The sequence below is a fragment of the Macaca nemestrina genome, chromosome 1 (genome assembly GCF_043159975.1).
Source record: "Macaca nemestrina isolate mMacNem1 chromosome 1, mMacNem.hap1, whole genome shotgun sequence".
NCBI lineage: Eukaryota > Metazoa > Chordata > Mammalia > Primates > Cercopithecidae > Macaca > Macaca nemestrina.
The window spans coordinates 139,512,167-139,535,780 of record NC_092125.1 but is presented as its reverse complement, the minus strand read 5'-3'; the positions used below and the strand labels follow the sequence as shown (position 1 = coordinate 139,535,780).

Sequence of the window (23,614 nt, the reverse complement as noted above, 5' to 3'; positions counted from 1 at the left end):
ACATATCTCGGAGGTGAAACTGAGCCAGACTTTCTTTTTTATCTCCATTGAGCAGATGAAGAATCAGAAATGCATAAATACAGTCAGTGATGACTCACATCTATGACAGTGGTCCCATAAGATTGTAATGGAGCTGAAAAATTCCTGTTGTCTAGTGATGTCATGGCTGCGGTAACATCGCAGTGCAGTGCATTCCTCACATGTTTGCGGTGATGCTGGTGTAAACAAACCTATTGCACTGCCAGTCATAGAGAAGCCTAGCACATACAATTATGTAGAGTACATCATAATTGATAATGATAATAAATGACTATTATACTTGTTTATGTGTTTATTATACTATAATTTTATGTTATTTTAGAGTGTACCCCTACTAAAAAAAAAAGTTAACTGTAAAACAGCCTCAGGCAGGTGCTTCAGGAGGTATTCTAGAAGAAGGCACTGTTATCCTAGGAGAGGACAGCTCCACGTATGTTGCCCTTGAAGACCTTCCAGTGGGACAAGATGTGGAGGTGAAACACAGTGATACTGATGATCCTGACCCTGCCTAGGCTGAGGCTAATCGTGTGTGCTTTTGTCTTAGTTTTTAACAACAACAAAAAAAACTTTAAAAGTAAAAAAATTTAAAAATAGATAAAAGCTTACCAAATATGAATATAAAGAAAATATTTTTGCACAGCTATACGTGTTTGTATGTTAAGCTAAGTGTTATTATGAAAGATTCAAAAAGTTAAAAAAAATCAAAACATTTATAAAGTTAAAAAGTTAATGTATTATTGAAGAAAGAAAAATAAAGTTTTAAAATGAATTTAGTGTAGCCTGAGTATACAGTCTTTATAAAGTCCTCAGTAGCGTACCGTAACGTCCTAGGCCTTCACATTCACTCACCACTCACTCACTGACTCACCCAGAGCAACTTACAGTCCTGCAAGTTCCATTCATGGTAAGTGCCCTATACAAGTGTACCATTTTAAATCTTTATATTGTAGTTTTACTATATCTTTTCTATGTTCAGACATGCTTAGATACATAAATACTTAACATTCTATTACAGTTGCCTACAGTATTCAGTACGGTAACATGCTGTAAAGGTTTGCAGCCTGGGAACAATAGGCTATACCCTATAGCGGAGGTATGCAGCTGGTTATACCATTTAGGTTTGTATAAGTGCACTTTATGATGTTTGCACAACGATAAAATCACCTAATAATGCATTTTTCCAAATGTATCTCCATCATTAAGCTACACATGACTATATATAAAAAGATATAGAGTGAAGAAGTATGTGTGGTGTGTGTGTGTGTGTGTGCGCATGTGTGTGCGTGCATGCAAAAGGGAGGAAACATTTAATCACTTAAAATTATCTCAGATAATATCTGATGACAGGGACTTTTGTGTCATTTAAAGTTTTTGTTGTGTCCCATCTCAAGGTTATCTGGAGTCACACTGACTCCAGGGCTCAAGCCAAACAGAGTGGGAATTCCCACAGCAGGAGCCAGCTTGTTACTGAAGTTCACCTGACCTTGACAAGTAAGAGTAGGGAGAATATGTCCCCAGTTTCATAGGCTTTGTGGCTCTCCTGTCTAGAGCCTCTGACTATTTCAGTGGATTGTGGATAACTGCCAATAGCACAGACAAAATGCACAGAACTGATTAGCAGGATTTGAGAGTGATCTATAACCTAAAAGAACCAAACTAAGCTGCTCTTTAATTGCTCTTTAATTGCATGCCGTGGTCTAGAATTGTTTTCTTTCCCCCTTGTATGTTAGTGCTCTTGGTGGCTTGGTTTCCCCTTCTTTTAGAAAACAATGGCTGGCCCAGGGTCACCCAAAGGCTGTTATTGGAGTGCTCACTCTTAACTCCTTCCCAAGCCATTCTATCTCTGTAATACCACTCCCTGGTCTAATAATCAACACCCCACCACCCCAAAGTCGTCCAGAGCCCTCCTTGGCATGGGACACGAATGGCTGGTGCTTCATGCCAGGAACCACCCTGGTGACTAACTGAAGAGCCCAGCACCACTTTATGTTATACAAGTTCTTGTAAAGTTTGCATTTCATTTCTCCTATTCTCTGTAATCTCTTAAAGGTTGGGGAAAAGCTGATGAAGCAAGTCATTATATATGCTAATTTTCTAATTTCAATTAAAATGGTTATAAAACACATTTTTAAAAATTACTTTTGAACAAAAACCTTAACAGAAACTGAAGGGGCCTTGGTTAGTTCCTAAGAGGCAATATTCCATTTGGAAAGAAGTGTGGCTGTGTTCATTGTCCATGCTCCATAAGGAACACTCCAGGGAATGCCCAGGGGCAGCCTCTGGGAAGGGTTAGAGTGATTTTTGGCACCAACAGCACTCAGAGTCTCATGGCTTTGATGACTAGTCCCTGGCATTCCTATGGCTGCTGTGCCAAGTGCTATGTAATGGTTATCCCCAAATGTGGGGGTGCCTGGCCTTACAAAATCTACACTCTAGGCTTCTAGAGTTGCCTGGAATGGGAGAGGCAGAGAGGCTGAGCTGGACTGGCCTCTTTGGAGTCAGGGAGGGCTGGGGAGGACCTGCAGGCATGTCCCCTGACTAGCTGCGGTTCCAGCTCAGCTCCCACATAGGAAAGTCTCTGCTGGTTGGGGTCTGTTCTAGGTCTGATGGGCAGGTTAGTGTGTTTAGCCTCTGGAATCCATGTTGAGATGCAAAGAGGAAGACGTTCTTCACTCCTGTCCTCTGTTATAGTGAGGAGTGGTCTTCCAAAAGGGGCACACAATCATGGGGCCTGGTGGCTGATCTTGGGAACAATACCCATGAGGGAGTGAGAGAAGGAGGCTCAGACACAGGGTTGAGTAGTGCACAATTGTACTAGAGGCCTCAGCTGATCACACAGGGAGCTCTGAAGCCAAGTTGGCCCTTCGGAGATATCTTGAATGGAGGGAAAGGAGGAGCCCTTGGTACCGCTGCATCGTCCACTTGTGCCTGAGGCATGTAACCTTTGGGAGGCAGCTCCCATTGGCTGAGGGCAACTCCCAGGGAGGGACCCATCAGCAGGCAGCACTTCTGAAGTTAGAAGGATGAGTGTCTTGGCTCATAAGGGAGATGTGGGCAGTCTCTCCAGCATTTGCTCCTGTCAGAGACCAGAGAAAGAGGAGTATAAAGCTGTGGCCTCTGGTCTGCACTGCTCTAGGTCAATGCCTTGGCCTGATCCATGAGGATACAGGGCCGGGGGGGACAAAGAAGAGTTTCCAGGGAGCCCTGCCAGTGCTTGCTGGAAAAGAACAAGTGTCAGCTGGAAGCTGCAGGGCAGACCCAGTATGAAGAAGAACTGGCCGCTATCTTGTAGATGGAGTCCAGACAACCAGCTTAGGCCTAAGAGGAGAGTCCCAGTGCAGACAAAGAGTTGGTCTGGAAAACACCCCTAATTGGGAGCCGGTTCTAAGATGGTCTAAATCTATGACACTTTCACTAGATTCCCAAAGGTGATTTTAACCTTACTCTGCTTTGCACTTCCTAGTGTATATCATTTTTAAAGCATAGCAGACTCATAGACACTGGATGAGGAGAATAGCTGAGAAACGTTCTTGGGAACTGAGAAATACTGACCAAAGCTAGGAGCAATGTCTGCCTATCAGCGTTCACCAAGTCACTTTATCAGGTCCAGTGTGGTTCTCTGCTCTCTGTTCACCCCACTGGGCATCGTTGCCACCTATCTTTATTTTTCTCTTGCATTTGGGAGGACGGACAGAGGGTGGCAATGGAGGAGAGGCTGTTTGAGAACCGAATAGGAGAAAAGTCTGGCTGTCTGCACTGTGAACCTTTCTCAGGCCATCATGGGGGTGGTTGACCAGATGCCAGGGAATGGTGGAACGTTCTGGGCCTGCATTCCCTAGCCAAGAGCATTCGGTGTATAACTCTTATCACCCTGTTACCCCTCTCCCATCACTATTATGCAAAATTAGGTATAACCCTAGCCAGTCATTATCCCCAAACTAACCTCACAAGCATACACACAGGCTGATGCAACCCACAGCCTACAGCACAGTTAGCTGGCCCCTGACAACAAGGTTTAAAGTGTGACCAAGGGTGAAATATTGCCTCACTGGTCTGAAAAGGCTTTTGCCACCAACAAAGAACCATTATGATAACAGGAAGGCGCCGAAAGCCAAGCACAGTATAGACAGGAAAGATCTCTCTTTCTCTACCCTTCACGAAAAAGAGAGAAGTTTTTTAACCCTCCAGTGTCTGGCTAATTTCCTAAGCAACACTGGCCAAGGGTAACTGCAGCTCCACAATGAGCTGGGCATTCAGGAGAGGCAGGAGCAGTTCTTGGCTGGAAGCCTGTCTGCCAGACAGCGCCAGAGGTGGCACCTGGGTGTGTTACCAAGTGGCCTCTATGGGTGCTAGGGGAAGGAGTGTGTAGAGCAGAGAGTGCCACTGGGGCCTCACAAGCAATTTTTGTTTTTTAAGTTTCCTGCTTTTTCTTCATTTTCATGCCAACTGCATCAATCAAACATTTAAATAACCAAATGACAAACATTGCTAGAAAGCCCACTAGGTGTCAAGCACCACACTAAATGATTCAGGGGAGAGAAGGAACACACCTGCCCTTGCGTTATTTGGAAGGAGAAGATAAGTACACATAAGAAAGAGAAAATGATAGCCTGATGAGCTGCTGTGAGCACACCAGAAAGCCACACAGGAGGTGCTGCCGAGGTCCAGGGCTGGAACAGATCAGTGGCTCATTTTTCCTTTTAGGTCCCACTGTCTACCATGGTCCACGTGGACCATCAGTCACATGCCTTGCTCCTCTCTGGTCTCAAAGGTGGCAAGAAATGGAAATTTGGTCAATCAGAGATCTCCATTCCTTGGGTCACAGTGAAAGGTCCAGGGATAAACTGGACCTATCCAGTGAGTGGGTCAGTAGGTCAGGGAAAGCTTGCTGGAGGAAGGGTAACATAAACTAGGTGTGAAAGCAGGAACAGGATTCAGATAAAAAAGCAGGTGTTCCAGGCAGAGACCCAGCAAGTGCCTGGCATACAAAAGGCCATGGTGAATAAATGAATAAATGTGGCCCACAGAAATAAAAAAAAGGCATTTCTGGAGTTTTCAGGCTAACCATTCAGAGAGGTCATCTAAGAGACAAATGGGGAAAAGGAGGGTTGAAAAGAAAGATTAGAATCAAAGGAAGTCTTGCACTAGGAATTAAGGTATTAGACTTTGATCTTTCATGATTTTCAATGGGGTCTCAGCAATAATCCAGCTTATAAGGTGATAAAGGTCTGACTTTGGGTGAGACTCAATGAGAAATGGGGAGCAGGAGGGTGTCTTCCAGGTATAAAGTATGATGAAGCATGGTAGCAGGTGCTTTACTCACTCCAGTGAGGATGAAAAGGAAGGGACAGATATGAGAGGCATTATGGAGACTAATAAAATAAAGATAAGTTTGAGAAATCAAATTTGGATGCTGTTGTGGCTGCATTAGATTTAGTTGCAAATGGTAAAACCCTATATAAATTAGCTAAAAAAAAAAAAAAAAAGAAGAAAAAAAAAAGAAAGAATGTATTAGCCATGTCACTAGGAAGTGTAAGGAAACTTCTTGCTGCAGGCACAGCTCCACTCACAACTAGGCTCTTTCTGTGCGCAGGCAAGTGTTTTAGGCAGCCCCAGACTCATCTCCCAGCAAACACAGGTGAGCTTTCCCATGACCTCTGGTAGAAAGGTCCTAAGAAAGACTCTGATTGGCCAGGCCTTGGTCAGGAGTTCATCCCTGGACCTATCACTGTGGCCCAAGGAATTGAGGTCTCTGATTGACCAGATTTCCATTTCATGGCACCTTTGAAGCCAGAGAGGAGCAAGGCATGTGACTGATGGTCCACCCGTTGTAGACAGTGGGACCTAAAAGGAAAAATAAGCCACTCTTGTTGGAAGGAGTGAGATGGGACAGCATGTAGGACACTCAGAAATGATAACTACTGTGGTTCTATGCTGGGAGCATTAACACAAATATGGAAAGAAGGAATTTAGAGTCAAGGAGATGATTTTAGGCATGTGGAGTAGAATCCTGCTGGGACAGAGCTGGTGGCAGGAGTCTGCCCCCAGCAGAGACGCAAGGCTGAGATGACAGGGGGTGTGGAGCTTCAGTAAATCTCCACAGCAGTTTCCACCTATTTCTGTTGACCCCAGTGTCCTGAGCCAGCTTTGTCTTTACAAAGTTGGAACCAGTGAACACAACCAGTGTAGACCTGCTCAGAGAGGAGGTCTGGCCTCCTGATGCTGAAGTTCCAACCCTGCTTCCGCAATTCACCCAGCCCTTCCCCACTGAGATTAATTCCTAACACCTTAGTAAGTGCCATCCTATCACCAAAGGACACTCCAGCTCAGGCAGGGGCCACCCTGGACCTGCTGAAATCACAGGCTGGTCTTTGGCTGAGGTATTTTCTCTGTTTTCACCATAAGAGCAAGTGTAAGTGGTGACCCAGACAGGCTTGGAGACAGATGAACTACCTTGAGAGCACCCAGCCCTGCAGTTACTGTATGCCCTCAGCCAACCCAGCTGGGGCAGCCACGGCAAACCCCCCAGCTCAAGTCAGCCAAGCCAGCACGAATGTGGTCTTCTAATGTTTCACTTTCATGGGTAATCTGAACATCCCCAGGCCACCTTCCTGTGGATCCTGTTTAATTCCAAAGAAATTCAGTAACACAAAGATGATGTTCTTATCCCACTTGCCTACATGCCCATGAGCCAGTCCAATGATTACATCAATAGCATCCTCCCTGCTATTCCTGTCCCCTTCCAGTTTTCTCTCATTGATACCTTCACCCAAGAAGCCACTTGAGGGTACCATACTGCTGTCTGGGCTGTCAGGGTTTATAAGAGCACCAGCATGCAGGCCCACAGTGCTGACTTCCTGCAAGAGTTGGGATCATGGTTTTCTCCCTGGCTCTGTGCCACATCTTGTCACCAGGGTCCCACAGAAGTAGAATATGTGCTCTAAGTATCACAAAGTCCCTCATGAAAATAGCTCTTTGGCCGGGCGCGGTGGCTCAAGCCTGTAATCCCAGCACTTTGGGAGGCCGAGAAGGGCGGATCACAAGGTCAGGAGATCGAGACCATCCTGGCTAACATGGTGAAACCCCGTCTCTACTAAAAATACAAAAAACTAGCCGGGCGAGGTGACGGGCGCCTGTAGTCCCAGCTACTCCGGAGGCTGAGGCAGGAGAATGGCGTGAACCTGGGAGGCGGAGCTTGCAGTGAGCTGAGACCCGGCCACTGCACTCCAGCCTGGGCGACAGAGCGAGACTCTGTCTCAAAAAAAAAAAAAAAAAAAAAAGAAAATAGCTCTTTAAACTTTTTCCTCCAAGCTCTCTCTCCATAGGGGCCTAAAACAGCAGCACCAGGGACCAGGCTGAAGACAGACACATCTCACTCGTCCATTGTCCTTCTCTCACTTTCATGATGCACAGTTAACAAGCAAGAGATCTTTCCACCTCCTTTGCTAAGAAGTGAAAGCCTCCACACACATCAACTCACACCAACAGACCCCTGAAAGGTCACTGTCCCCAGCTCTGCTCTGTGCACCATCCACATACATGGCAGACAAAACTGTCAAGCAAGGCTCCCCATCATGCTGACCACAGAATTGGGTCAGAACTTGGAACCATCCTGCTGAGAGCTCGTGTACACCCAGTGGCAGCAGCAGTGGATGCAGACAAGTTAGCAAGGGCAGCAGGAGGATGTGTGCTGATGGCCACACCTGGCTAAGACCCAGAGCCAGGCAAAGGCAGGCCAGGCCACAGAGGGACCTGACTGTGCTATGGACTCATGCTCCTCTGCTGAAATGACACCCTTCACCCCTGAACCCACCAATCATTGTCACGCCCTACCAGGTACTCCATCCCCAACCCCAATACTCTCTGAAAAACACTTGTTCTCCTCCCATATTGCTTCCTCCTCCCTCTTCTCTGCAAAGATAGCCCTTCAAACTCCAGCCTGATCCCAGCCTCTTTCCCAAAGCCTCTTCTAGTCACGTTACCCACTCTCCCTCTCTCCTTCTTGAATCATAGTCAATAAATCTCCCAGTCCCCTCCATTCCACCTCAAGCTCCTTCAAATCTCCTCTCTTCTCTCTGCCTTAGCTTAGGCTCCCCCATGTCTTGTCTAATGATTGCTCCTTGCCTGCTCTTCCTGCCTTCTCTCTTGCCTCTTTCAATGTATTCTCTATACTGTGGGGTTCATTCCAAAAGACAAATACAATCATGTCATGATCTACATAGCCAACACTGTTTTTCTGTTTTGTTTTTTGAGACAGGGTCTTGCTCTGCTACAAGTGTGGTAGCATGAAAACAGCTCACTGTAACCTCAAACTCCCAGGCTTAGGCAATCCTCCCACCTCAGCCTCCAGATTAGCTAGGATTACAGGTGCACATCACCACACACGGCTAATTTTTAAATGTTGTGTAGAGTTGGGGTCTCACATGTGCCCAGGCTGGTCTTGAACTGCTTGCCTCACATGATCCTCCTGCCTCGGCCTCCCAAAGTGTTGGGATTACAGGCGTCAGCACTGCACCCAGCCTGCTAACACTTATTGTTGAATGCTTACTGCATGCTAGGTTCTGTTCTAAGTGCTTACATGCAAAATGTGTTGAAATCTCATAGTAACCTCATGAAGTAGGCATTATTTCTCCCATTTCATAAAGGAAAAAACTGAGGCCAAGAGAGGTTAAGTAACCTGGCCAAGGTCATACAATTAGTGACAGAGCCAGAATGTGAACTCAAGCCTCCAGGCTTTAAATTCCTCACTCTCAAGCAATGCACTGTAATCATACTGCTTCTCAATTGTTCTCCAGTCTTCTTAGCTCATTTTTCTGGCTCCTGCCCACCTCTGTCTCCAGACTCATCCATTTTCACTTGCCCACATGCAACTTTGCTCCCCCTTCCACCCCAGTGGTGTGCCAGTGAATATTTAACATTGGCTTTCTGGAAAATAAAGTCCTGACTTGCAGCATTTGCCAACCTCCATGGTGTAAATGCTCCCATCATGGCTGATTTCAAGCTATGAATATGATGTCACTGAATGCAGAGATGGGAAGAGATGTGCACAATCAGTCTGTGAGCTGAGCTGGCAGGAGCTGACTCCAGCACACCACTGATGGGATCCAGCTCTGTCACCCTCCATGACTGCTCGTCAAGGATGGAGTACCTTGGACCTCACACACCCATCCACCTGATCACATGTAGATCCGGAAAGTGCTGTTGAAAGCCCACATTTATTTCTTTGCCCACCAATGGAAGTCTTAAGGCAGAACTGAAGGCTGCTGTCATTTCCAGACAGGCCCCTGTCTCCTACTTGCCACAGTAGATTTGACTCATCACAGCCCCTGCCCTCCTCCACCAAAACACCCCACCCTGCTGCCTGGGTCTGTGTGTCTGTGCTTCTCCATCATCTCACACTTCCAGGGGGCCCATCTCTTCTCATTCCTTCCTATGAGGATGTTTTGGGAATATGGATGTCCCATAAGCCCCTCCCATTAAGCCATTCTTAGGCCTCCTTGATCCTCTTTCTCCACAGACTGAACCCTTCCTCCATGTCCCAATCTCTGACTGACACCGCCATTCATCACATCAGCCAAGCCAGGAACATGGGCATGATCTGAGACCTCCCTCCCCTCTCCCACTTCAGCCTAGGCACCAAGCCCTACAGAGTCTACCCTTGTGATATCTGTGGCCTCCATCTCCTGCCTCTCATGGTCCCATCTCTGCTGCGGCTATCACCACTCTCTTCCTGAATTGCTGCCACAGTCTTACACCTGCATGCCTCTGCTCTGGCCCATCCCCACATCGCTACCAGGAGACCTGGCTCCCCATGATACCAAGCCTGCCCCTCCTGCTCCTCTCCTCAGTGCCCAGGGTGCCCAGAGTCCTTGCCTTTCACCTGGGCTTCCACACTTACCTGGGTTCTTCAGTGTGGGGGACCTGGTCAGAATGCTTCCTCTCTTCAATTTTAGTCTCCAGCTCTCCTTTGGTCTCTGTCTATGCCCTTGATTGAGCACTTCTGCCTCCTAAGTGGGAGTCTGGGTCCAGAGGTATCCTCTTGCCCAGTCTACCCTGGGCCACATCCACAGTCCTGGGGGAAGGTGTCTGCCCCACTGTAGCACATATGTGTGTTTGCATCTCCTGTTCAAGTGGGAACTCGCTCTTATGCCAGGCAGCCCCAAGGATTGAGCTCCACTGCTCAGAGATCAGAAGATATTCCCAAGGTCAGGATGAGCTTCAGTGGACATCCTGGGGGCTACTCCTAGGGGAGGCAGCTAAGGTGGGCACAGCTCATAGCCAGGACCCTGTATTTTCCTCCCAACTCCTAATTAAAGACCAAGGGGTTTACCCAAAGAAAGTACTTGCTTTCCCTTTGTATGTCTCCAGTGCTGTGTACAATAACCACTACTACTAGGTATGGCTTGGGAGTAACATTTTCTTAATAAATATTTAATGTGGTGTTACCATAGAAACCACACTCACTGTATAAGAATGGTCAGTTTTCATAGCCTCACAATCAAATGCTAATATTAATACTACCGACTGAGACTACAGCACACTTCCCTGGTCTTGGTTATTCTGGATCTTGTGGGACCTGGGGCCATCTCTAGGATCACCAGTCAGCATCTCTTTTCTTTAAACCACTCTACTGAGATATGATTGACAGGTAGAAAGCTGGACATAGTTAATGTATACAACCTGATGAATCTGTAGATATCACCTGTGAAACCATTGACACCATCCACCAAGGCCATCCATCACCTCTCAAAGTTTCCTCCCACTCCCTTTATTATCATTATTTTTGTGTGTATGGTAAGAACACTTAACATAAGGTCTACCTTTTTAGCAAATTTTTTTTTTTTTTTTTTTTTTGACAGAGTCTTGCTGTCGCACAGGCTGCAGTGCAGTTGCGTGATCTTGGCTCACTGCAACCTCTGCCTCCCAGGTTCAAGGGTTCTCCTGCCTCAGCCTCCTGAGTAGCTGGGACTATAGGCACCCGCTACCATGCCCAGCTAATTTTTGTATTTTTAGTAGAAACAGGGTTTCACCATATTGGCTGGGCTGGTCTCAAACTCCTGACCTTGTGATCCACCCACCTTGGCCTCCCTAAGTGCTGGGATTACAGGCATGAGCCACTGCTCTCAGCCTACAAATTTAAAGTATACAATATAATATTCAAAGCTACAGGCACTATGCTGTATAGTAGATCTCCAGAATTTGTCTTGTGTAATGGAAACTTTGCACCCTTTGACCATCATCTCCCCTTTCCCCTTTTGCCAATCGCTGGCAACCACCATGCTACTCTGCTTCCATGAGTTTGACCAACATCTTTAAATGTGGTGGCAGGTCACAGAGATGTGTGGGATAGTTAGTTTACAGAACGAACCTGTGGAGAGTTTCCTCAGAGGAAACCACATTGGTGACCCCTCCTGACTCATCCAGAGCCACCTGAGCCAGTGCATTAAAAGCTCTTTGTAGAGAAGTGATGACTTGGGACAAATGCATTAGGTGACACTAAGTGTGCATGTGTTTGGGGCAGTCTTGGAGACGGTGCTGACCATGACTGAGCTACCGGGGTCCTTCCTCCAGCCTGAGAGGCAAGAGCGCCCAGGAAGTGGGCAGCCAGAGCTCTCTAAAGGTCCCTCTTCCCAGGTGAATTTTCTTTCTGACTGCAGGAATGCTGGGCTCTTGTTGCCTGGTTTGCCTGGTCGCTATCCAGAGTCAGTACTGGCCACAGCACACATCCAGCCTGAGCCTGAACATGGCTGCCTGTCCACACTCCTGATGCCTTCCTCTTCCTTAGAGTCCACTTCAAGTTATTCAGATAACCAGAGTCTCCTCCGTCTTCACTGTATCACAGCTGTAATCTTGTCAGGATAAACCGATTGTGCTGGATCTTTTAAAGTCTATCTGTTGGAGGTTTCCAGGGAATTTATTTAGTGCTTATCTGATTAACTGGGGCCAATTCACTAAGCTTCCAAGTAATGGAATCTGCTTTAAGCTTCAAGACATTGAAACAAAGAAACTTAGACAAAGATGGCTGAGATAAAAATTCATAGTGCAACAAAGGCTACGTTGTAGACTGTCAGAAACAGAAAAAGTTTAGGATAGAATTTATATAGCTCTCAGGGTGGGGAACAGGGCAGTTAATTCAATCCTAAGCGACAAATGTGTGACAGAGCGAAAAAAAAAAAAAAAAAAAAAGAAGCCTCCTTTTCTATTTAAGTAGCCAGTATGTCATTGTTTTTGAGGTAGTTGACTGATTTTTGAATCTGGTACGAGACTATCAAGATCCATGTTAAACACAAGAAGCCAAGAACAGCAGTTACCTAGGCAGGGTGGGAACTGGGCAGAAGGGAACAAGACTGGGAGAAAGCATTTTTGCTGTCTAAGAGTATTTATACTTTTTGGCTGGGTAGAATGGCTCATGCTTGTAATCCCAGCACTTTGGGAGGCCGAGGTAGGCAATCACTTGAGCACAGGAGTTCCAGACCAGTCTGGCCAACATGTTGAAATTCCATCTCTACAAAAAATACAAAGATTAGCCAGGTATGGTGTCATGTGCCTGTAGTCTCAGTTACTTGGGAGACTGAAGTGTGAGGATCACTTGAGCCTGGGAAGTTGAGGCTGCAGTGAGTCATGATCACACCACTGCACTCCAGCCTGTGTGAGAGTAAGACCCTGACCCCCCAAAAAAAAAGTTTATACTTTTTGTGTTTCAAATCATACAAATGTATTACGCCTTTTGAAAATTAACCCATTTCCTATTTAGAAAATAAAAGTGCAGGCCGGGCGCGGTGGCTCAAGCCTGTAATCCCAGCACTTTGGGAGGCCGAGACGGGTGGATCACGAGGTCAGGAGATCGAGACCATCCTGGCTAACACGGTGAAACCCCGTCTCTACTAAAAAATACAAAAAACTAGCCAGGCGAGGTGGCGGGCGCCTGTAGTCCCAGCTACTCAGGAGGCTGAGGCAGGAGAATGGCGTAAACCCGGGAGGTGGAGCTTGCAGTGAGCTGAGATCCGGCCACTGCACCCCAGCCTGGGCGACAGAGCAAGACTCCGTCTCAAAAAAAAAAAAAAAAAAAAAAAAAGAAAAGAAAAGTGCAACTCACTGTCAGCAATTTTACATAAACATGCTCTTTGAGGCTGAAGGAAATCTGATTTTCGGTATGAAAATAAAATATAAAAACTATTCTTGGAGTTATTTCTAAGCAGAACTTGTCTCTAATCCTAATGTAACAGAAATATATGTGATGTTACATTATGATTAGAAGCAAGAGTATTCTCGGGGCAAACAGGAAATGGGTTAAATGAAAATAACAGTTTAATTTACTTTGCTATTTTGAAAAATAAATATAGCATCCAAGACAACATTTCAATTAGGCAGATCCTCTGAAACTAGATAGGGGTTACAAAAGCATATATTTTTAGTCGTGGAAAACATCATTTATCAAAGAGTTCTGAGCCTCTTGGTTTGTGCTCTGCCTTAGTCTAGGCCTTGAAAAATATGAACATAACAAGGCTGGTACCTGTCTTCAGGCTTTGCCGAGGTACACTTGGTGAAAATCAATGTGATGTGCTGGGACTACGTGGCAAGCAAGTGGCTATGTGCAGGTCTGTCGGATTAGAGTCAATGGCCAGAGCAGCAACGAATCACCCCATTTGCAGAGAGATGTTGTGCCAGAGAAGCCAAGTGCCAAGGAGGAAGGCTGGCAGAAGCTCTGCTCAAAAGACTAAGTGAGTGAGTGTGTGTGTGTGTGTGTGTGTGTGTGTGTGTGTGTGTGTACAACAGCCCAACAAAAAGCAGGTATATAAATAGGAAGCAACGAACAGTAGAATCCATGCCCAAGGTTGAGATAAGTGAAGAAAGAAAATTGTGCCCTGATGGGTTTGAGTTCAAATTGTGTGGTAGAAACCTACACCACCCATTTGGGAAAATCAGACAGGCACTAGCCGCGCAGCTGAGCTGGAAAAGTGTCTGTGGGAGGATGCCAGGAAAAACACTATCACTCACCCTTTGAAGGAGGGGGATGTGCTGAATCTTGGTAACCAGGAGAACTTAAAACTGGAGCCGGGAGTGTGATGTGACCACCCAGAGGGAGAATGCACAAACAAAATATGAAGGAGAAAAAAGTTTAATTAAAAAGACAGCAGCGATGAGAGATTTAATTTCAGCCATGCAGCCAGCCCAGGGCCCATGTGGGGAAGTAGAGATACTGCAGGAAGTGGGGCAGGAGGGGATGCTGGAGGCCTCTCATTTCATGGAGATAAGGTATCTGGCAGCCTGTAGAACAAACAAGGCGCTGCCTGGGAGAGATGCAGGTACCCCTCAAGCCATAAAATCCCTCTTCTGGTCCCCAGCAAGCACTGATTCCACGGTAGGTAACCTGAGGGGACTGAATAGTCACAGATGAAAATAATCCCTTTAGTTCAAAGGTCATCTCTGCCACCCTGCTCAAGGACAGCAGGTTTCAAGACCTGAGATCTGAGTGTTGCCGCCTTTGTTCCCAAGGGCCTTTGAGCACTGGCCGGAAAAGGCCCTAGAGCATCTGGGGTTCTACAGGGTAAAGAGAGCAGGGTCTATAATTTCCCAACCCTGGGGAGGAGAGAGAAGGAGCAGCAGACATACAACTTCCCGAAAAGCACAGCTGGCAAGCACACCCACACCGTTAGGCTGCAACTCCCTGAACTAATTAAAAGGCAGAGCAGTGGGAATTTCTGTATTGCTGCATAAGCAGCTCTTGGGGAAAATATGCTCGTGCTATTGCAAACACAGGGCTCCCTCTTCACTTCCAAGAGCCAAGTCGGACACAGGTGATTATAGTTTAGGACTAAATGTGTGGGTAGGAATGTGTGTGTGTGTGTGTGTGTGTGTGTGTGTGAAGGAGGGGGGTGGAGAAGAACTCAGCCAGAGAGAAATGCAATGTGATGGAAATACTTAAAGAGACTATGATCTTCTCTCTGATTCCCCTTGAGGACAGAACAACAGGCAAAGGACTCAAATTGCACCACCAGAGAATTTGTGTGGCCACTAGGAGAAAAAAAAAAAAAAAAAAAAAAAAAGATTCATTGTTTGAGTTTAACCCCGCTTGGAGCCAGAAAGATGGGCCAAATCAACACCAAGAGTGTTTTTCTGCTCTGTGAATCTATGGAAAGGAAAATTTTTTCCAACTCTTTCCTCATAATAACACTCTATCAATGTGGAGAACTCCTCTGGTGCAGAACTTTCATATCTTGGATTGGGGATCCCAGAGGGAGCCCAGTTGACAGGATGCCCTTAGGAGACCCACTTGTGGGCCACCAGGAGAGTTATTTGATGAGGGTGTTGGGAATGAAGCTGAGCTGCAGGATGTGAGATAAAAACCCTGACGTCAAGAAAGAGGACAAAAGCAGCGCATCCCCTCTGTCTTCCCTGGGGAAGGCCCAGTGGAGGCTGGACTTTATCCTGGGACAGTGATGGATTGCACTGTCTGGGCTTATGAGACAGAAAGGGGAAAGGCTTTTCAGCAAGATAGTCAGGGACAGAAGGTGGCTCAACTGTCACTTGGCCCAGACGCCACTGGAAATCAATCCCAAGTCCTTGGTTGAGAAGATTTAAAGTTGAAACAGCAAGAGAATACTTCGAGGCATCTAACGGAAGAGCTGTGACCCTGCTGGGGGAGTGCCCTGCCCTGTCCCCACCATAAGGACTACCAGAAAGGAGGTATAGCATCAGTAATGGCAGAGGCAATGACAGCTCACGTAGGCCACCAGGAGACAGTGCAGAGAATGCCTCTGCTCTGATCCCGATCCTGGCCTCAGAAAAACTTGAATGATTGCTAAAAATCTGTGTGGGCCCCCTGGGACTCTGCAGGTAGAAACTGGGCTATGCCTTCAGTGGGCTTGGGGTTCCAGTGACTCTACTAGGAGGGAGCTCAGAGGCAAACGTATTTTGTTGCCAGTATGTTGCCCCTTTCTGACTATGTCCCTCAGGCAGGCATTGAGGGAGGAGTTTATATATATAGGATGGCACATAACCTGGGAGCATCCCCATGAACATACAGAGGGAGTGTGTAGAAAATACCTATATTAAAATATAAGGAAACTAATGCTTCAATAGGTTATCAACAATTTATCCAAATAGTAGTTGGTGGGAGAACTGGTCATAGGCAAGGAGTTATTGAGAAGGGAGGAAAGGCATGGGGCAATAGAGTACCTACCAGTTTTCTAGAGAATTAACTAGGTCCTACTAACAAATTATATTTCAGGACCACAGACAGCAGCACAGGAGCACCATTTTGGTGCATACTCCCACTCCGTTTATTTCATCTATGTCAGTGGTGTCATCTCTCACCCATTAAACCCAGTCCAGGCTCTCAGTGGAAGCTCTGAGGAACTTCTGAGGCTACACAGAAAATAGTCTGAAGACCACTGTACTATACTTTTCACAAGGGAATGATAAATCAATTATCTTTATTTCCAATCCAGTCCTTGTCCAGTACTAATAATACCAGCTAATGTTTATTAAGCATTTACTATACCCATGTACTGTGTTCTCATTTTATCCCTATAACAACCCTACAAGGTTAATTCCATTATCATATCCATTTTATAGATGGAGAAATGGAAAGATGAGGAAACTAAGATAAGCTGAAATAGGAGAAACAGCAAAATTAAGTGACTTTTTCTGAGGTCACACAGGCAATCTAATTCCAGAACCCATACCCACAGTCACCCTGTCAGAGTTGTGTTCTTGAACTTTATACATAGAATTCAGGCAAAATGGTAAGAGACACGACATAGGGCAACTTGGCACGTGAAGTCATCAGGGACCTGGAAAAGCATCTGCTTTAGTGCCTAGGAACTGAGAGTTCTGTTTCCTATTAAGATTCTGCCTCTTATTGCTACCTGCAAAAACTACAACAAGTTATATAACGTTTCTATGTCCCTTTTTCCTTTCCCAGTGGAACAATGAAGTGAACCAGGCATCAAGGGCAGATTTGGAATAGGTAAATACCCAGAAGCTGCTAAGGAAAATAAGTCGTAAGTTAGAATGTCTGTTTCGTTTTCTAAATTGTGTGGTGTTTTAGAGCTGTCAGGGACCTGCAGATCTTAGAATCCATATTCTGCAGGATCTTTAATATTTTATCTATATGAACACCTCACTCAACACAATAATCCTTCCAACCACATTCCTGAGATGGTGCTGAGGTCTTTTAGGGCCAGGTCGCTCCTTGGGTCACCAGGAAGCCATCCCTTCTCCACAGCACACCCTTCCTCTACCAAATGTACCCAAATATAGCACATCATAGCATTTTCCAAAGCTGCTTCTAAGATTGCACCATATCCATCTCCCTCCCACCAGAGATACTATTTGCGCCCTCTGCTGCAGCCAGAGCAAATAATATCCCACTTCCTCCTGGCAGCCCTTGGCATGAAGGTGAGTTATTACGCCTCTCATAATGGCAATGGAAGGCTAGGCATTTCAAAGGGAACAAGTGAAATATGATTTGTTCTAGCCTCATCAGAGGTGAGGGTCATGGATCAGTGGAGTACAAGAGATAGTCTGGAGATGTCAGCAGGGGCCAAATCACAAGGGACATTGTATGAGATTCTATGCTGAGGGCAATGGAGAGCCACTGAAGGCTTTTAAGCAGGGGAGTGACACAATCAAATTTGGATTTTAAGAAAAATCACTGACTACAAGTTGGAGAGAGGATTGGAGGCAAATGTGAGACTGGGGGCAGGACATGCCATGGCCAGACCAGGGCACAGTAAAGCAGGCCTCTAACCTCCTAGCTTCTAGCAATGCTGCCAGTGATGGTGAGCTATACCAGCAGCCATAGCTCACTCTTGGTTCACATTCAGCTCTGGGCAACAGAGCCTTTCTACAGGAATAGCAATGTTAGCTCTTTCCCAGCATCTATCTCCGCAACTAACTGTTTTAAATATAATCTTGTTAGTTTCAGCTCTTCCTTTTGGGCTATTGAAATCTTTGTGCATCTTGATCCAACTTTTTTTTTTTTTTTTTGAGATGGAGTCTCACTCTGTCGCTCATGCTGGAGTGCAGCAGCGCTATCTCGGCTCACTGCCACCTTCGCCTGCCAGGTTCAAGCAATTCTCCTACCCTCAGCCTCCTGAGTAGCTGGGACTACAGGCATGCGCCACCATGCCCAGCTAGTTTTTGTATTTTCAGTAGAGATGGGGTTTCACCATGTTGACCAGGATGGTCTTGATCTCTTGACCTCTTGATCCGCCCACCTCAGCCTCCCAAAGTGCTGGGACTACAGGTGTGAGCCACCACACACGGCCATCAACTTCTTCTTTTTTACTTAAGGGGAAATACTGAAAGATTTGCTGAAGGGCCATGGATAGTCATTGGTGGTAGGGACAATACTGAACCCAGATTTTCTGACTCCTAAACCAGGCACCCTGGTATTCTATCTCTCTAGGAAATTGATCTGTTTACAGGAACTAGAATCAAGATTGACTAGAAGATTGATAGGTTAGTAGGAAAAACAGGTTGTAGCTTACAGACCCCAAAGGCAGGGAGAGAGGACCCTACATCCCTTTCTCATGTTTCCTCCTGTTGACTAAAAGATGCCTGAGTTTGAATCTACAATCCACAGGGATGGCATAACAAGTCTTCAGGCAGCTGAAAGTCACAGTTGTTCAAACTAATCATTGTGGCACTTGACAATATCAAAAGACTTGAGGGAATTTCATAGATGAAAAAAATATCTTACAAGCTAATGAATGCTTAACAAAAGCTTCTCTATCGAGCTGAACTAGTTCAGAACATAAATGCTGTTTAGGGAGACTGGACAGGAAATGGGACACCCCTGTGCAGGTGGGAAGGGGATGGGGGCAGACAGAAAGCTTCCCTGGATGATTTCCTAAGAATCACTGTCTGTCTCCTGGGACCTAATCCACTTGATTTCTGGTCAGGATTTATTTCCATAACCCCATGAAACCTGGTGACTGGCCCCTGCTCATGAAAGTCGTGGACCAGGCTCCAGTTGCACAATCAGCCAGTGCCCAGTGCCTATAAAGTCTAGGACTGGATTTCCACATGGTGCTGGGAATCAGCAGTGAACTGTGTCCAAAGCTCTGTCCCAGCCTGACCAGTACCTCTTAGGTTAGTCCATTCCCCCACCCCAGCCACCGCACCTCCATTAGCTCTTTTTTCTTTTGTTTTCTTGATATTAATGCTTATTTTATATATATATATATTATATATAAATATATATTTTTTTATATATAATATATATATAATATTTATATATAAATATTATATATATATATATGAAAAACAGAACAGCCTTCTCCTTCTAGCCAGCTCATCCTACATCTCTTGTGTTGGCCTCATAGGACTTCCACTCAACTCCTTCTCTATTGCCCACTTGAATCCCCTCCTCAAGTCCCGCTAAAACGGTGATTTCTGAGTAGCCTTATTTGTAAGCCAAATGCTGTTACTGAAACATCAAAGTTGTCAGATGATCAAAAACTTTGTTGGTCCCTTTAAAGTAACCATATGCTTTTCTTCCAATAACTATCAATCGGCCACGTTTCACAAAGGAAGCTAACAGCAATCAGGAGTAACTCCAAAATACACTCTTCAGGGAGAGACTACGTAAGCCTGCATAGACTTTTCAAACAGGCACATGAGCATTATTTAAAAAAGGACAAGCGGCCGGGCACAGTGGTTCATGCCTGTAATTCCACCACTTTAGGAGGCCGAGGTGGGTGGATGAGGAGGTCAGGAGATTGAGATCATCCTGGCCAACATGGTGAAACCCTGCCTCTACTAAAAATACCAAAATTAGCTGGGCTAAAAAATACAAAAAGTAGTGTGGTGGCATGCACCTGAGTCCCAGCCACTCAGGAGTCTGAGGCAGGTGAATCACTTGAACCCAGGAGGCGGAGGTTGCAGTGAGCCGAGATTGCACCACTGCACTCCAGCCTGGTCAACAGAGCGAGACTCCGTTTCAAAAAAAAAAAGAAAAGAAAAGAAAGAAAGACAAGCAAACCAAATTATGTACGTTTTGACCCTAGCCCTGATACTTATTGTCCAACCTGTAAAGGAGGCCCCACATAGCCTGTTCTGAGACAGTTGACCATCACCCAAGCCCTGTCCCTATGGTCTAACAAACCTCTCCTTGGCAAAGCAACGGCCCAAAGTTATCTATCCCATTCAGAAGATTGGATGGCAAGAGCTTCATTAAGCAGTCAATGAGGGAATACTTTTTCAAAGAGCACTTTCTATAGCTTTCTATCTGGTTTCTCACACATCTTCAATGACATCTGAAAAGCTTTGTTGAAGTGAAATGTATTTGTCTGTGGCCAGGTTACTCAAATTGCCTCTCTTCCTTGCCAGGGAATTCCAAAATCTGGCAAGAGATGTCTTGTATAAAGTCTCACACAGCAGGAAAGAAAAGCCTTGCTGACACAGAGGACTTCCAGAGGATTAAACACAAACCACATTTTTAAACAAAATAGAGTAAACTAAAAAGTAAGCTAAAATAAAAGCTTACTCTGGTTACCCACTTTCAGAGAAGCCGCTAAGCCATCAGAGGCACTGGTGCTACACATTAGCATTTTAGCTTCTTAACTTGGACACATCACCAGCTGAGCAATTGCTGCGTCCAGGTAAATTTAATTGAGTTTAACATCCCTCAGTCCTAGAATCTTTCAACGCCAGTGCCTGTGAACTTAGCTAACGACCGGAGGCAGGTGAATCTCATGGTGCTGATGCTTTTATCTCTCCTGGGCTTGGGCATCATACAAGAGGGGATTCAGGGGTGTATCAAGCACCCTCAGCCTGGGGGCAGCTGTGTGCTTTTGGCCACGGGTGCTCTTGGAGAGGCACAGAGGTGCTCTCCACAGAGAGGCAGCAGGAGCCAGGCATGCTCCTGACCACTCCAGCCTCTACCTGCCCAGTGCTTGCGTGTCTGGTGAATCACAGGGTGATGTGGACAGGTCCAGGAGGTTTGTTGTGTGCTTGCTTCTTATCATAGGGCGCTTCCTGTCCTGAACTGGAAGGATAAAGGAAGGGCTTTCTTAAGAGATGCATATTTTTTTAAAAATTCATTTTCTATATGTTTTCAAGAAGGTACATGGCAGCATTATCTCTAAGAGGAAATCACTGGAAAAAAAAGTGCCTGCCATTCAGGGACCAATTTGAAATAAATACAATTTTCCACATAATGGAATAAAACAGAGGAGGATGTATATTTGCTGCTATGAAAATGTCTCTAAGATACATTGCTGGGTGGAAAAAAGTAAAGTTGCAAACATACTTAGGCTTACAGTAAGGTCCAAATCATGCTTATTTTTGTATATGCTTAGAAAAAATGTCTGGAGCAATTCACAAGAAACTTGAAGCAGTGAACACTCTAGGAAATAGAACCACTTAATTTTTCTGCACTTTTTGAATTTTCTTTTTGACTCTGTATGTACATAGGATTTTTATAATAAAAGCAGTTTTGAAAAATTCCTTTCTTGCCTAATGAAAAATATTCTTGTCAGCTAGCCAGGAGCTTCCAACAAACAAAAGATCTCCATCAGCAATCAAGCTGCAGTGAATAAGCTTGAAACGAGAAACTCAATTTCCTAGGAAAGTATCTAGAACAAAAGATTTCAGTGAGGCTGAGGGAGGGAGGTATCTCCAGCAGTATCAGGCAGGTTCTGATACTTCCCAAGCTGAGAAGCATTAACTAAACATACTGCATGTTAACTCTTTTTAATTTTATAGGCTAGAAAATGTCTGCATATGAAGCAGAGAAAATAATATAATGAACCCCCATGTCCCCACTACCAAGTGTCATTAATTAACTTGGCTAACCTTGTTTCATACCCAACCCACCCCCTACTGTCTTCCTACCTCCAAACATGCCATTTTATCTGAGGAAATGTATTACTATAAGTTAAAGATTCTTCCCTTTCTAAACATTACCACAATATAATTGTTTTTTAAATTGTCAATAAGCCATTATTTTATTAAATATCTAGTAAGCAAATTTTCAAACAAAATCTATATATTGTATTTGGTTGTTATGTCTATTATGTCCATTTTATTATAATTTACAGAGCTCTCTCCTGGAATTTCCTTGCAATTTATTTCTTGAAGAAATCAGGTCATTAGTTCTGTAGAGTTTCCCACATTCTGGATCTTGCTGATTCTACTGCCTGTGGTATTTTTTAACATGCCTTTCTGTACTCTCTACTTCCTGTAAATTGGTAGGTAGATCTAGACTTACTCTGATTTATGTCCAATTCTTTGCCAATGGGTGGTATACTCTGTCAGAAGATATATAAAGTCTTATGTCTTCCTATTTGCGATCTAGGCTGCCCGTGATGATTATTACGGGTTGAACTGTGTTCCCCAAAAAGATATGTTGAACTTTTAACTACCCACCAATGCTGTGCCTGTGATCGTGACCTCATTTGGAAATAGAGTTCTTACAGATGGAATCAGGTTAAAATGAGGTCATACTGGATTAGGGTGGGCCTTAATTCAGTCCTTATAAGAGGACAATTTGAACACAGATAGACACAGGGAGAAGATAGCCATGTGACCATGGAGGCAGAGGAGGGAGTGATGCTTCTACAGGCAGAGGAATGCTGAGGATTGCTTGCTGGCAAACAAAAGGAAGAATTCTTTCCTAGAGGCTTCAGAGGAGCACAGCCCTGTCAGTATTTTGATTTCTGATTTCAGCCTCCAGAGCTGCGGGACAATAAATTTCTGTTGTTTTAAGCCACCCAGTTTGTGGTACATTGTTATGGCAGCCATAGGAAACTAATACAATTATTTTTACCTAGAATAATTATTTCTTTAAGAGCTTGCAAATATTTCTTCTGCTTTCTTCTTCCTCCTCTTCTTTTTCCTCCTCCTCTTCCTCCTCCTCCTCTTTCTCCTCCTTGTCCTCCACCTCCTCCTCCTCCTCCTCCACCTCTTCCTCTTCTTCTTTCCCTCTTCTTTCCTTCTCCTCTTCCTCCTTCCTCCTCCTCCTCCACAGGCATGCACCACTGTGCCTGGCTAATTTATTTATTTATTTTTTATAGAGATGGGGGTCTCGCTATATTGCCCAGGCTGGTGGCAAACTCCTGGGCTCAAACAATCCTCCTGCCTTGGCCTCTCAGAGTGCTAGGATTACAGGCATGAGCTACCACACCGGGCCCAATATTTCTAAATTATTGGCTGGAATAATCCTATAGAAAGAAACATTCCCTCCTCTACCATTTGGTTACCCTGAGGTTCAATTTATATGGCAAATGTAGATTCCTTTTCTTTACTTTCCTATTTTCAGAGTAATGAGTTTGTTACCCTGTATCATCCAAACGTGAACAATGGTGTTTATTTATCTTTTTTGAACATCATTATAAACTTGTGAATTTCCAACAGACTTCATGTGGATTTCAGTCCTTTTTAGTTATTCTTATTCATATTCACATTGTCCCATTTGTGGCCAGTGAGAGCCTTGACAAGTTGACTTCTGAGTCCTGTTGACACAACCCCAGGGATCTCTGACACTTCCCTCACTATCTGGTATATCATGTTTCAGTCTCATGTGCAATTCCTCCTCTGGACCATCCATTTCTGAAAGAAACCC

The 23,614-nt window shown here is 45.0% G+C and overlaps 1 protein-coding gene and 1 long non-coding RNA gene across 4 annotated transcripts in view; one reads left to right on the top strand and one right to left on the bottom strand.

The window, feature by feature from the left end:
• LOC139358121 (uncharacterized) overlaps positions 1–15,072 on the top strand; it is a 28,627-nt gene extending 13,555 nt beyond the window's left edge. The window contains exons 2-3 of the long non-coding RNA XR_011612508.1: positions 13,563–13,760; positions 15,005–15,072. This is a non-coding gene — a long non-coding RNA (uncharacterized lncRNA). The remainder of the gene's footprint in view (positions 1–13,562; positions 13,761–15,004) is intronic.
• LOC105485405 (BCAR3 adaptor protein, NSP family member) overlaps positions 1–23,614 on the bottom strand; it is a 289,503-nt gene that overhangs the window by 196,410 nt on the left and 69,479 nt on the right. The gene's annotated exons all lie outside the window — the stretch shown is intronic.